The sequence below is a fragment of the Lactuca virosa genome, chromosome 2, assembly GCF_052849685.1.
Source record: "Lactuca virosa cultivar CGN04683 chromosome 2, Lactuca_virosa_CGN04683_v6, whole genome shotgun sequence".
In the NCBI taxonomy this organism is placed as follows: Eukaryota; Viridiplantae; Streptophyta; class Magnoliopsida; order Asterales; family Asteraceae; genus Lactuca; species Lactuca virosa.
In genome coordinates, this window is record NC_136427.1 from 137,227,606 (window position 1) to 137,241,082 (window position 13,477).

The window sequence follows — 13,477 nt, forward strand, 5'->3', positions numbered from 1 at the left end:
TCTTCAAGCATCAACTTCTGTGATTCCAACAGAATTGGAATTTGTCTTTCCATTCCAACAGAATTGGAATTCGTGATTCCATTCCAATAGAATTGGAATCTCACCAATATCATCCATTGAATCATCTACATAAACATACTTGATACCTTTTCAGAATTCAACCTTGTCAAGATCTTGCACTGTCCACATAAATGAAGTGTTAAATCAGGACAAAAAATTCGAATGAAAAGCAAATTAATCATTTCCTGTCAAAAGAATCAGAAATTAAACAAAAAAAACAACAAATGAAAAACTGAAATCAAGAACCCTAATTTGAACAAAGAAGATGGAGATGGTCGATGAAGTGATTAGTAGTGTTCACAAGGGATATATGGAACATATAATTGGAGCAATACCAGAAAAAAAATCTTTCAATTTCTTCCTTGGAATAAAAATCGTCATTACAATCGGAACGAGAAGGATTGTGATGAAAAACGAAGACTGTCAAAATCAAAAGAATGATGAGTTACCTGCGAACGAATGAAACCTGATTGATTTAAGGACGTTCTTGGTGGTCAACAGAAAAGTCAAAATTGTGTATCTCATGGTATGAATGATCTCACCTGCGAACGCTCGCTTTTGGATGTGTAATGCGATCAAATGAAATCTGAATCGAAAATTAATCAGGGTGAACAACTGAGAACGTCTTCCAGCGAACGTTTGTTGATGGTGGATTCGGAACGAACGGCTCGGAATCGGCACTGTGAATTGATCGATTCAAAAGGAACGGGCTCGCAGTTGAAATGTGATAGGTCTCGGATTCGTAACTCACACGAACATCAAAAATCGAACCTGTGCTCGGAAAGAAGGTTTGATCGGAGTTGTTTTGTTATTTGGATTCGGTGTTCATGTTATGTTTAACGATTGGTAATTGCCGTTTGCGTTTGTCTGATTAATTGGGGAAAGAAGGGTAGGGTGGCGGCCAGTGGTGGGAGGCATAAGGATGGAGGTGACGGCTGGAGATGGTTTGATTAGGGTTACTGTGGTTTTAAAAATCCTAGTAGCTGAAGTCAATGGTTACCATAATTATAGGATATTATTTGTGGAAACTAATTATCAAATTACCTATTTACCCTTATTTATTTATTTACTTATTTATTTTTATTTTAAATCTTGATTGGCTCATATTCATGCATACAATAACACAATAATTAGTTTAAACAAATGAACCTAGCTCTCTCTCTCTCTCTCTCTCTCTCTCTATATATATATATATATATATATATATATATATATATATATATATATATATATATATCTTTTAATATTATAATAGTATAAGGGTTGTATTTTAAACTTTTAAAATACTAGGGTTTTAGAATTTATATTTCAAAATTAAACTTTTAATTAAATTTTAAATTCCAAAACTTAAAGGGTGCAATTTGAAACTTTTCTAAATTACTAGATCAAATTTTAAATAATTAATTAATCATATAATTGCCATTATCTGAAAATTTGACCAAAACCATCTATTTAGATAAGGAAATCAGATTACCATTTAACAAAATCAATTTATGGTGATAAAAACGATTTATGGTAATTATCCTAATCCAAAATAGATCAAAAAATTCGAAAAATCTGCTAACAGACGAGTTAACTCGTCGAGTCAGGGCAAGGACTCGTCGAGTTCATCCAACTCGTTGAGTTCCTCATGGAACTCGTCGAGTTCATCAGGTAGAAAACGATTTCTTTTTTTGCAAACGATTTGGACAGTTCACTATTGCATCAAATATAACAGAAAAACATTCTAAGCTCTGATACCACTGATGGGTTTTGAGCACAACAACATTCCTATGTGTTCATGCAACCCTAATGCTTTGGATCTAAGTTTTTATCTAGTTATACATACAAATAGATCTTCCAAAGCAATAACCCTAATACTAGCATATAATTTCGAAATTCAATATAAAACTAGGGTTTCATTGTTACCTTTCTCGTTATCTCGTAATAACAAGTAATCCACGGATGATCTTGACTCTTGAAAGCTTGAGTGCCTCACATGTTGCACCTCTAATGGAATCAGAAACACCAAAAGCAAAAGATGAGTGAGAGAGGGGCAGAAATCGGCTAGGGTTTCTCCTTGTGAAGCAGTGGCCGATTTCAAGAGGTCTAGGGGCCTTTATATACTTGTGGCTGCTAGGGTTTCCAGGTGAAACCCTAATTCCTTGCTTAGGCTCTAAGCAGCCCTAGGAATTCCTTCTAGAAGGCCTTGGACGATTTCTATAGGGCCTCCCTATAGAAAATCGTCCAACCCATTCCAAGGGAGTCTAGTAGCCCAGTTTGCAACTATCAATGATTTGCAAACCAGTCCCCTTACTTTTAATCAGTTCTTTAATCCCAAAATTAACACCAAATTAATTTATGATTAAATACTAATTAAAGAATATGATTTTAATTAATATATTATTCTTATAATATATTAATAAATCATTAAATAACCTCTCTCTCCAAAGTCATCCTGTCAAGTTGCTATGGTGAAGGCAACCCAAAAGGACCATGCTACTATCAGATCAAGTACATATCAATTATAGTTATGGGCTTAGACACCTAATCCAACATCATCATAGTCAATCCCTTGGCTTTGATTAAATCCCTTTGCAACCAGTTGTTCCTTGAATGTGTGCACAATTCCATCCATGTCGGTCTTCTTCTTGAAGATCCATCTTCAACCAACTGTCTTTCGACCAGGTTGCTGATCAACCAAATTCCAAACTTGGTTGTCATACATGGACTTAATCTCCCTGTCCATCTCCTCTTTCCATTTAGCTACCTCAGGGCCTGCCATTGCTTCCTTGTAGTTAGCTGACTCATCCAAATGTATCAATGTTTGATCACTGATAAATGTATCTCCTTCCAAATTTATATGGAAACCATAGAACTCAGGTGGCATGCTAACTCTACTAGAAAAATGAAGAGGTAATGAAATGTCAACTGGTTCAACTAGAATTTCTTCCTCAGGTTGAGTGACAGTGTATTCTAAGGTTCCTTCATTGGTTGACTCTTGAATCTCTTCAATGTCAATTGCGCTCCTACTGTCCTCTTTGTATATGAGCTCTCTCTCTCTCTCTCTCTCTCTCTCTCTCTCTCTCGTGAAAGACTCCTCTTCGTGCTACAAATATCACGTTTTCACTAGTCCTGTAGAACAAATATCCAAAAGATTTCTGTGGGTAGACAATGAAAATACATCTCTAACTTCTGGCTTCTAACTTGTCATAAGTCTCTCGTCTAACAAAAGCTTCACAACCCTAGACTTTGATATGTGCTAACGATGGAACTTTCCATGTCCACATCTTGAGGGGTGTTTTGGTAACCTTTTTAGCAGGTACAAGATTTAGGATATGGGTGGATGTCTCTAAGGCATACCCCCAGAAGGAAATGGGAAGAGTGGCTCGACTCAACATGGAACGAACCATGTCAAACAAGGTTCGATTGCACCTCTCATCCACACCATTAAGTTGTGGTGTCCGTGGAGGAGTCAATTGTGAAACAATTTCACATTCCTTGAGGTAGTCATGGAACTCGATACTAAGATACTCTCCTCCTCTATCAGATCAGAGCATCTTTATCTTCCTGCCTAAATGATTCTTGACTTCATGCTTAAACTCTTTGAACTTTTCAAAGGTTTCTAATTTACTTTTGATCAAGTAGATGTAACCATATCTACTATATTCATCTGCAAATGTTACATAAAATCGATTAGCATCTCTAGTGGTGGATCTGAAATGTCCACACACATTTGTGTGTATGAGGTCCAACAAACCCTCACCTTTTTCACAAGACCTAGTGAAAGGTGATTTTTTCATCTTGCCCAAAAGACAAGATTCACATTCAGCATTTGGCCTTAGGTCAAATGATTCCAAGACTCCATCCTTTTGGAGTTAGGTGATGCGTTTCTTGTTAATGTACCCAAGACAACAATGCTACAAGCGTGCCTTGTCTAAACCATTAGATGAATCAATGTGAAATACATTATTGCCTAAGCTAGCAATACAAGTCATAGTTTCATACACACCATTACAAGGTAAAGCTTCAAATATAAAAACACCATTTTTATAAACTAGAATTGAACCATTCAAATCATCAAAAGAGTAGCGAAAACATTGTCTAAACAATGCATGAAAAGAAATAATGTTTCATGTCATTTCTGACGAGTAGCAACAATCAATTAAACTAATCCTAACATCACTACTATTCACGAGCTGATAAGTCCCAATCTTGGTAACAGGAAAAGATCATATATTTCTCATGATCAGATTCATCCTCCCATGCTCCACCTCCTCACTTTCTTTTAGCCTCTGCAAATCAGACAAATGTGAAATCCACATCTTGTATCAAGGATCCAAGAATGAGTAGATGGTGATTTATTAGTTTAAATAATGTATATACATGCCGACGATGGCTTCACCTTGCCATCCTTGATGTCTTGTAAGTATTTGGGGCAGCTCCTCTTCCAATGGCCCTTGTCATTGCAATAGTAAAAAGTGGCCTCTTTGGGGTCACTAACAGTTGGAATGTATGAGTTGGGCTTCGCCTTTTGCCCATTGCTTGATGACCCTGCATGGGCCTTGTTCTTCCAGTTAGCTTTGGGAGTAGCCTTCCTTTTCTTCCCTTTTCCCTTTTCAATGGAGAGAATGGGAGCATTAGTAGGAGGGGCTAAATTATTCCCCTTCAATCCCGACTCAACAGTCTGTAGCAAGTTGTGGAGTTGGGCCAATGTGGTTTCTGTGTTGTTCAAATGATAAGCTAATATAACAACTTGGTAAGGAGTTTGATACCATGTCAATGGCCAACTCCTCATCAAAATGCACAGTAAGCTTGACCAGGCGCTCCATATATATTTGCATTCTCTGCACGTGGTTGCCGACAGACTCTCCCTCTTTCATTTTGCAAGCCATGAGGCTCTTGATGAGCTCTCTTGTGGTACTTTTCCACAAGGTTATTGTTCATTTCAAATGGGCAGTAGTCCTCATAGAACCTCTGCAATTCAGGAGTCATTGTGGCGACCATGATGCAAGAAACTTTTGTTGCATCATCGTAGTGTTTCCTGTAGGACGCTAGTTGTTTAGGACTAGCACTGTTTTCATCGACTTCAACGAGTTTCTCTTCAAGGACATATTCTTTTCCCTCGAATTGAAGAGCCATTTTGATGTTGTGCATCCAATCATTGTAATTGGAGCCATCAAAAGTTACTTTGGACACGATTGTGAGAAGAGGGAAACCTGAGTGGTGGGTAGAAGATGATGGAGCAGAAGCATCACCAAGAGTAGACATCTATAGAGAAAAAAAGAATCGTTTTAGTTAGATGACAATTATCCTTAATATTTTAACCCAAAATAAATGATTAAGGCTAGGATCCAAAATAACAATTCACAACTAATAAGAGGTATGCCGTAATCTTATTGCGAATTTATGAAGGTAGGTAAAAGCAATTCACCAATTTCGAACTATGAAATTCCTAGATCTTTTGAGATTCATTAAATCTATCAATGGCATGTTAATCTCAGATTATGCTCTACTATTTGTGACTGGGATACCGAGGATCACAAACTAGATGTGAATAACCATACAAATATGCTTGGCACTCTCGATGTTATTTATCATCTCATTTTAATGTGTCGGTTAACCATACGCATTCCATTAATCAATGATAATTTTATAGATGCCCATTATTACTCTTTTTAGTCACTATTAGTGTTCCGGTTAACCACATGTGCTCCACTAACTACTATAAAGTATAATGTGCAGTTTTATGGATTAACATACTTTTCATATTTTTGTAATGTAACTAAGAGTGGGATTTTATAAAAGATGTTTTAGTTACTTTAATAGCATTATACTTATTAATGAAGTTACGTCCTACCAAATCCGTTCGACTAAGATCCTCCACCACACAAGAGAGCGGTGGTTAATAATGGATAGTCAATGGCGGTCATTTTATAGGCCGCTTCCTTACACTCCCCTTATAGTATGACTTCGTGAATGAGGCGTACTAGCAATTTAACTGACTTAGACTTATACATATAGTAATTATTAAACTTTTAATTTTACATATAGTATAAGGTGTGTTTTAAAACTTTTCAAAATACTAGGTTTAATTTATAGATTTTGAAATTAATAAAATTAATTCAATTTAAATTAAACCAATTAAGGATTAACAATTTATTTACTATTAATAAATTAATCAAATAAATTTTAATTCTAATCCAATACCCTCTAATTTCGAAATTAGGGTTTGGGATTTACCAAATTTATAATTATCCAATTTTAAGGCATTTAAAACTAATAATTATAAAAACAAGGAAACCCTAAAGAACCCTATTAATTTTGAAAAACAAGAAGGAGGCTAGGGTTTCTAAAACCCTTGCCTAAATCGAAAATCACCACAAAATGGTTTTTGATCTTATTCAACTTTGTGCAAGATCACAGAGAACAATGGCCATGATACCACTGATGAGTTTATAAAATCATATTTTAGGCGGAAAAGTAAAGCCTTAAGTTTGCATACACCCTAAAGGATCTATGTTCTCACTATGATTTGCAAACAACAATTTGAATTCAAGAAACCCTAAAGTACATTGCTATTTTTAGATTTAAGAAGGGTTATTAGAAAAACATACCTTTAAGTTTATTGTTGTAAATAAACTTAAAATCCTTCCTTGTAGAACTTCAGAAAGCTAGCACCAGAAATCTCACGCCTCTAATGGCTCATACCCAAACACTAGAAGTTGGAGGCTATTAAAGAAATAGGGGAGATGAGGGAATTTTCGGTTTTCCTTTGAGGAATGTGATGGGCAGAAATTACAGCCTTAATAACCCTTTATATAGGTGACTAGAAGGGGTTTGGATAAGGCATGTTTCCTTGGATAAGCCTTATCCCTTTTCTTTTCCCCCCAGGTTTCCTTAGAGCCCAAGAAAGGCTCTAGAAACTATCTAGAACACCTCCTAGATTTTGGCTAACCCTCGTAGGTTCTAGAATTTGTCCAATGCTCAACTTTTGAACATTGTCACCTTTAGACCTTCAACTTTCAATTATTCCAATTAATCATAAAACTAATTCTAATTAATTTCTGATTAATTTATAATTAAACAATATAATTTCGAATTAATATATTTTTCTCAAAAAATATTGATAAATTATTTATTTTGATTTCTAATTAATTTATTAATCATGTAATAATTTAATAAATCAATCTCTCTCTGCAAATAGCATTCTAGTCTCTTACTAGGTTTGAGGGCAACCCAAAAGGATTTTGCTAATAATTTAAGTTTATAATAATTTAGTTAATGGCTTAGACACCTAATCCAACACTTAAATCCCTTCAGGCCCCCCTTATCATCAGCCTCTACTCTCCCAAGCTGTCATTTCGAAACCCTAATCTTTTGTGAGCATGTTTGAACCATTTTGTGTGTTCTTGGTTCATATTTAAGAAGGATAAGTTTACCATAGTGGATTGGTGTGGCTCAAGCTTGAAGATCCAGAGCTTTCATCTTATTTTCCAACTTCTAGAGGTATAAAGTTCTCACATTTATGGTTCTTTGTCATTAGATCTAGATTAGTTTCTTGGTTTGAATGTTTTTAGTCCCATGATGTTGGTTCTTGTAAGTAAAAGCTACTCTAGAGCTTAAGGTTGTCATTTCATGATGTTTCCGAGGATCATATGTCATAAAAATGGGATCTTTGTTGCTATCTTTCACCTATGCAAGGGTTTGAGGTCATCAGTGGGTGATATGGATTTAGGGTTTGGTTTTGGTCTCCATTAAGCCATGCAAACTCATAAAGTCAGGAACTTTATCCTTTTAGATACAACTAGGTTTAGATCTGAGTGTTAAAAGTTTGGACTTAAAGTATTAAAGGACTTAATATGGGAGTTGGTAAACAACGAGGTTACACAGGGAGTAAGCCTGCCTACACAACGCGTAGCTTGATTTGGCCCCGTTTTCTGTGGAAAGGATATGGGCAAGGTGTAGAGAAGGAGTACGTATGGCGTAACCCGAGAAGAAGAATTAATCAATTTTAGGACTTGAGACCATTTTGGAAGGGACTAGCCTTGAAAGGGTAAAATGGTCTTTTACCCTAGAGATAGAGAGAGAGAGAGAGAGAGAGAGAGAGAGTATGTAATGGACCCTTGATTATGAATTATCACCTTGATTGTTAATTAGGGTTGTTTTGGATATGTTCAGTGTGAGGAGCTTTTTTAGTATCAACGAGTGTTAGATTTGTTTATCTTCGGATTGAGGTGAGTCTCTTCATTGTACTTGTGGGTCGAAGGAATCACTACCGACCCACTGGATTATATTTGTAGGATGATAGTGGTCTTTGTGACACTTGTTGATATGCATGTATATGCTTGTTGTCTTTGTGACTTGCATGTGTATGTATGCTTTATATATATATATATATATATATATATATATATATATATATATATATATACATATATATATATATATATATATATATATATATATATATATATATATATATATCATTGTAGCTAGGTCCATATGTAATTTCGGCGGGGCCAGTTTATGTGTATGTGGTATGTGGTATTTTGGGGAACTCACTACTCTGTGTGCTTACAATTTTATATTTATGGTTTTAGGTACCTCTGATTCGAAAGGGAAGGGTCTGACGTGATCGCACAACATCCACCAGTGTTCCGCATTCTATGAATTTTTTTTACTCTTATAACTTTGATACATTTTCCATACACTTGATTGGGTATTTGGAATGAACGAATGACTATTTTGGTTGACGTAAAGAAAATTTTTACTTAGTATTTTTGGGACGTTACATACACACAGCAAAACCGAGTACAATCATCAATAAATTTGATCATATATTTTTTATTTCCCAAGGAAGGAGTAGAGTGGAAATCACACAGGTCATTGTGTACAAGTTTCAAAATAGTCGAATTTCTAGTAAAACTAGGAAATGGTTGTTTTGTAAACATGCATGTTTTACATTTTTCCAGATTTATGTCAAAGGGTGGAATAAAACCATCTTTTGACATTCCATACATTCTTCTAAAATTGACATGACCCAATCTTGCATGCCAAAGCATAGAGTCATCAATTTTATAAGAAGATGACAAAAAAACAAATTTTTGAACAATTATTAACTTATTAATAACATTAAAACAAAACATTCTATTATTCAAATATCCAAAACTAATAAAGATTCCATCTCGAGATAGGATATACCTATTCGATTCATAAACTTGTCTAAAACCATCAGAATTTAAACACCTACCACTAACAAGATTCTTTCGAATCTTAGGAACAAACAAAACATCAAAAAGTTAACAATCTTTTCATTAGTAAACTCTAGAAAAACGACACTTAAAACACAAATAGGTTTAAAAGATATGTATCCATACATAGCATCGATCCATATCTTCAATCGGTGTTAATGTTTCAAACAATCATTCATTCTTGCAGACATGCTTCGTTGCACCGGAGTCGATCCACCAAGCAACATAACCATCTTGTATATAGAATGATTCAGGTATAAGTAAAACATAATAAACATACTTTTGATTAGAATTATCAAAGTTACTCAAATACTAACCTCCTTTAACTTGGTCCTTAGACTCATTCCACTTCCATTGGCACCATTGTTACCAGCACCATTATTGTCTAGATTCATACGACAATCACGCTTGTAATGTCCTACCTTGAAGCACCTTCAACAAACCAGTTCCTTTTTTTTTTGGAGTTATTTGGAACATACTCTTGCTTACGTTTGTTGTCATGTCCTTTGTTATTCGGGTTCCTTGTTTTGTTTTTAACCATATGAACAAAGGGTTGTCCAAGTTCAACTTTCTCTTTGTTTTTTCCATTCTCTTGTGGACGAAGGGATTCTTCAATGCACGAATGACTGGCAACTTGAACCACTGGCAGTTCCTTATTTTAATATTTCAATTTATTTTTAAGACTTTCCATGATGGTGGAAGTTTGTCAATCACACTTGACACAACAATGGATTCATCCATATTCATTTTGTTCAGTTTGAATTGACCCAAAGTGCGAAGGAGTTCATTATATTGTTATTGTTCCATGACAGGCCTTGAATCAATCATTTTATAATTATTAAAGTCGTTAACCAGGAACTTCTTGCAAGAAGCATCCTCAACGATGTGCTTTGATACAAGGGTGTCCCGCAATTCATTTTCACTTTTAGCATTACTATGGTTATTGAATAAAGAATCAGTCATATCGTTCAAAATATGACATCTGCAGATGTAGTCATCGTTGTCCCACTTGCTTATCTTCTTAGTCTCTTCCAATGTCTCATTTCAACCACCTCTGGTCTGGGAGTACTCAGCACATACGCAAATTTTAGTGTGGTCAACATGAAGTGTACCTTCTTCTGCCGGTTCATGAAATCATTGCCTCCAAACTTGTCCACTTTACTGAACTCCATAGACATCTCACAGATTGAATCAGTCATCTCCACCAGACAGGAAATATCAGTTCAAATGTTAGGGTTTTGAGTGGATGTGGTGGAGATCCGTATTTCTCATGGATCATGTATGTTCGCTATCTACCCTATGCTCCGGTTCCAAGAAATCTAGTATAGGATAACCTAAAGGGACACTTGTGAATCTAGGCACAGAAACACAAGCCAACTTACTAAAGAAATTCTAAGTTCGTTTTAGAAGAAAGAGAGATGAGAAGGGTGTGTCTCGGCTCAAAGAGAAGATCCATATTTATACCTGACAATTAGGGTTTCCATCTTCTGAATTAGTTAAGTAAATCCCGAAATTAATGGTATAACCAATGATTTCCAAACCGATGAGATTTGTCGATTTTACCATAATTACCCATTAGAATTCAGAATTTTCACTATAAGACTAATCCAAATTTCCGAAGACCTTTTGGGGTGCTGCCCCAAACCCCATCAGGGGCTTTGCCCCTTGGACCCTGTTAGGGACGCTGCCCCTACGACCCTACAAGGGGTCGCGACCCCCTTGACCCCCAACATTTTTTCGTATCGGCTTATAATTTGATCTTATATGTGTGTGCACTCCGCACATATGAAAACATATAATATAAAGTACAAATCATAAACCCCTTAGCTCACATATTAGTTCCAATTACACAAAATGTCTGGTGACACTAAAATCAACAACAAAATTTCCCATCAGTTCTTTGGTTTCGCTTACATTTCCTCGCATGCGCCCTATGAAACCTAGCCTATCTTCAAAAGCTAGTTCATTCTAAAGTCATCCTTTTGTTGTCCTTCTGGCTTTGTGGAGATGTAGCTCCTTGATTACCCATATTCCTATATAATCTTTGTAGCTAATACTTTCCATTACAAATCCGTCACAAACCTTTGTTTACACTCAGTTTGGATTTTAACTCCCCTTAATTGTTCTTACTACTCTCATTGGCTTTTACCTCTTCACCCCTTATAGAGTTTGATTAGTAAAAGAACAAATCAACATATAGCTCAAATCTAGGAATTCAAGTAAATCCTCCAGAACTTCTGTCTTTTATGTAAATCCTTGAACAAAACACTAATAAGGCAGCGAACTTGTGAGTCAACAATTTAAACAACAACCAAATCACTCAGACTTAACCTTGAACAACCCTCCAATTATAGCAATGAAGTTTAAAACACCCTCCAGAAAATGAATGTTATCAAAATTTTATGCTTTATCTATTGAGGATATTGATTTACAGATTTTGATGTAATTAATACTTGGATGACTTGGTAACACCATATGGGGTTAGATTGTTTCTATTGGGTTTAAGTTTAAAGTATTTGTTTTATCTTATTTGGAGGATTAATTTGCTAACTTGCTTTATGTGTTCACTTTGTTTTTATTAGTGATCTTCATGGTTAAAAACTCAATGTCAAAACCCATAACTGAAATAACGATTCATCGATGATCGAACATAGACTAAAGTTCATTTGTCATTGATTTTAGACAAAATTGCAAAAATGGTCCCTGTGGTATGCATTTTTTTGGGGTTTTGGTCCAAACCCCGACTTTTTTGGATTGGTGGTCCTTTTGAGCTAGTTTACATGCAGTTTTGGTCCGTGTCCAAACTAAAAAGACTATTATACCCTTAATGAATTTAATTTTCATTTTTCTTTCACTTTTTAAAATTATTATTATTAAATATAAAACCGGGCCTCTCTCTCTCTCTCCTCTCTCTCTCTCTCTCTCTCCTCTCTCTGATGACCATAAAGAACCTACACACACTCCACGATACACACATATACATACACACACTCCACATATACAAACAGTCGCCACTGGTTAGCCTTCAATGACTCCGCTCGATCCTCCCACCATTGATTGCGTTCAACAACGCATCAAAAGGAAGCTCGAAAATTTCAGACGATGACCTCTCTTCCTCCGACTTAGTCTGCATCAGGATGAGAAAAAACGATCCTAACCCCACCCTCTCTTCTCCTTCTACCTGATCTGCAACAACGGTGGAAGGGCAGCGATGGGTGGCTGCGGTTGGTAGCTGTAGGTGGCCTTGCTACTTCATTTCTGTTGGCGGATGCTCGACGAGGGACCAAGACGAAGCACCAACGACGATGACGTTTGGTGGGTGTGGTGAAGTGGGTTTTGCCAACAGTCACAGCGGTGGTGGGTGGTGAAGTGGGTTTTGCCAACGGTGGGTGGTGACGGAGCTGTGGTGGCAGCTTCACTGCCTTCGTTTCCTTTCTTTTCTTTTCAGGTGAGCTCAACGAGAGAGAGAGAGAGAGAGAGGGCAGGGAGGCGCAAGGCTATGGTCCGGAGGTGTTTGGGAAGGGTGTTTGCTGGTGGTGGGTCACGACATAGGGAGGTGGAGGAGGTGTTCGAAAAATTAGGTGGGTAAAGATGGTGGTGGCAGTTTGCTCCGATCAATAGCAAGAGGGGGAAGAACACGGTGGTATAGGGTGGTGCCTTGCAGCTTGCTCGACAGAAACAGTAAGGGAATGGTGGTGGGGCTTGACCAAGACAGACAAGGATGGTTTTCGGTGAGGTTGTGGTGGTCTATGGCGGCAGTCGTGGTGGTGAGCAGCCTAGACCGGTGTTACAATCACCAGTGCTTTCTTTCCTTCAACGCGAGAGAGAGAGAGAGAGGGAGTGAGAGAGAGAGGTGAGTCCCATAATTTTTATTAATAAAATTTTATGTTAAATAGAAAAAAACATAGAAAATGTATCAGAAGGGTATTCTCGTCTTTTTAATTTTAGGAGGGACCAAAACCACAAACGAAGTAGCTCAAAAGGACCCTCAATCCAAAAAAATCGGGGTTTTGACCAAAATCCCAAAAAAAATGCATACACCATTTTTGCAATTTTGTCAAATACATACTACTGCAACTGATTCTAATATTCACAAGATAATAATATTATATCGCAAAAAAAAAAAACTAAATCAAAACTTCCAAGTTTTTTCACATCCTTTCTTGTTTCCTTGGTTTAATACT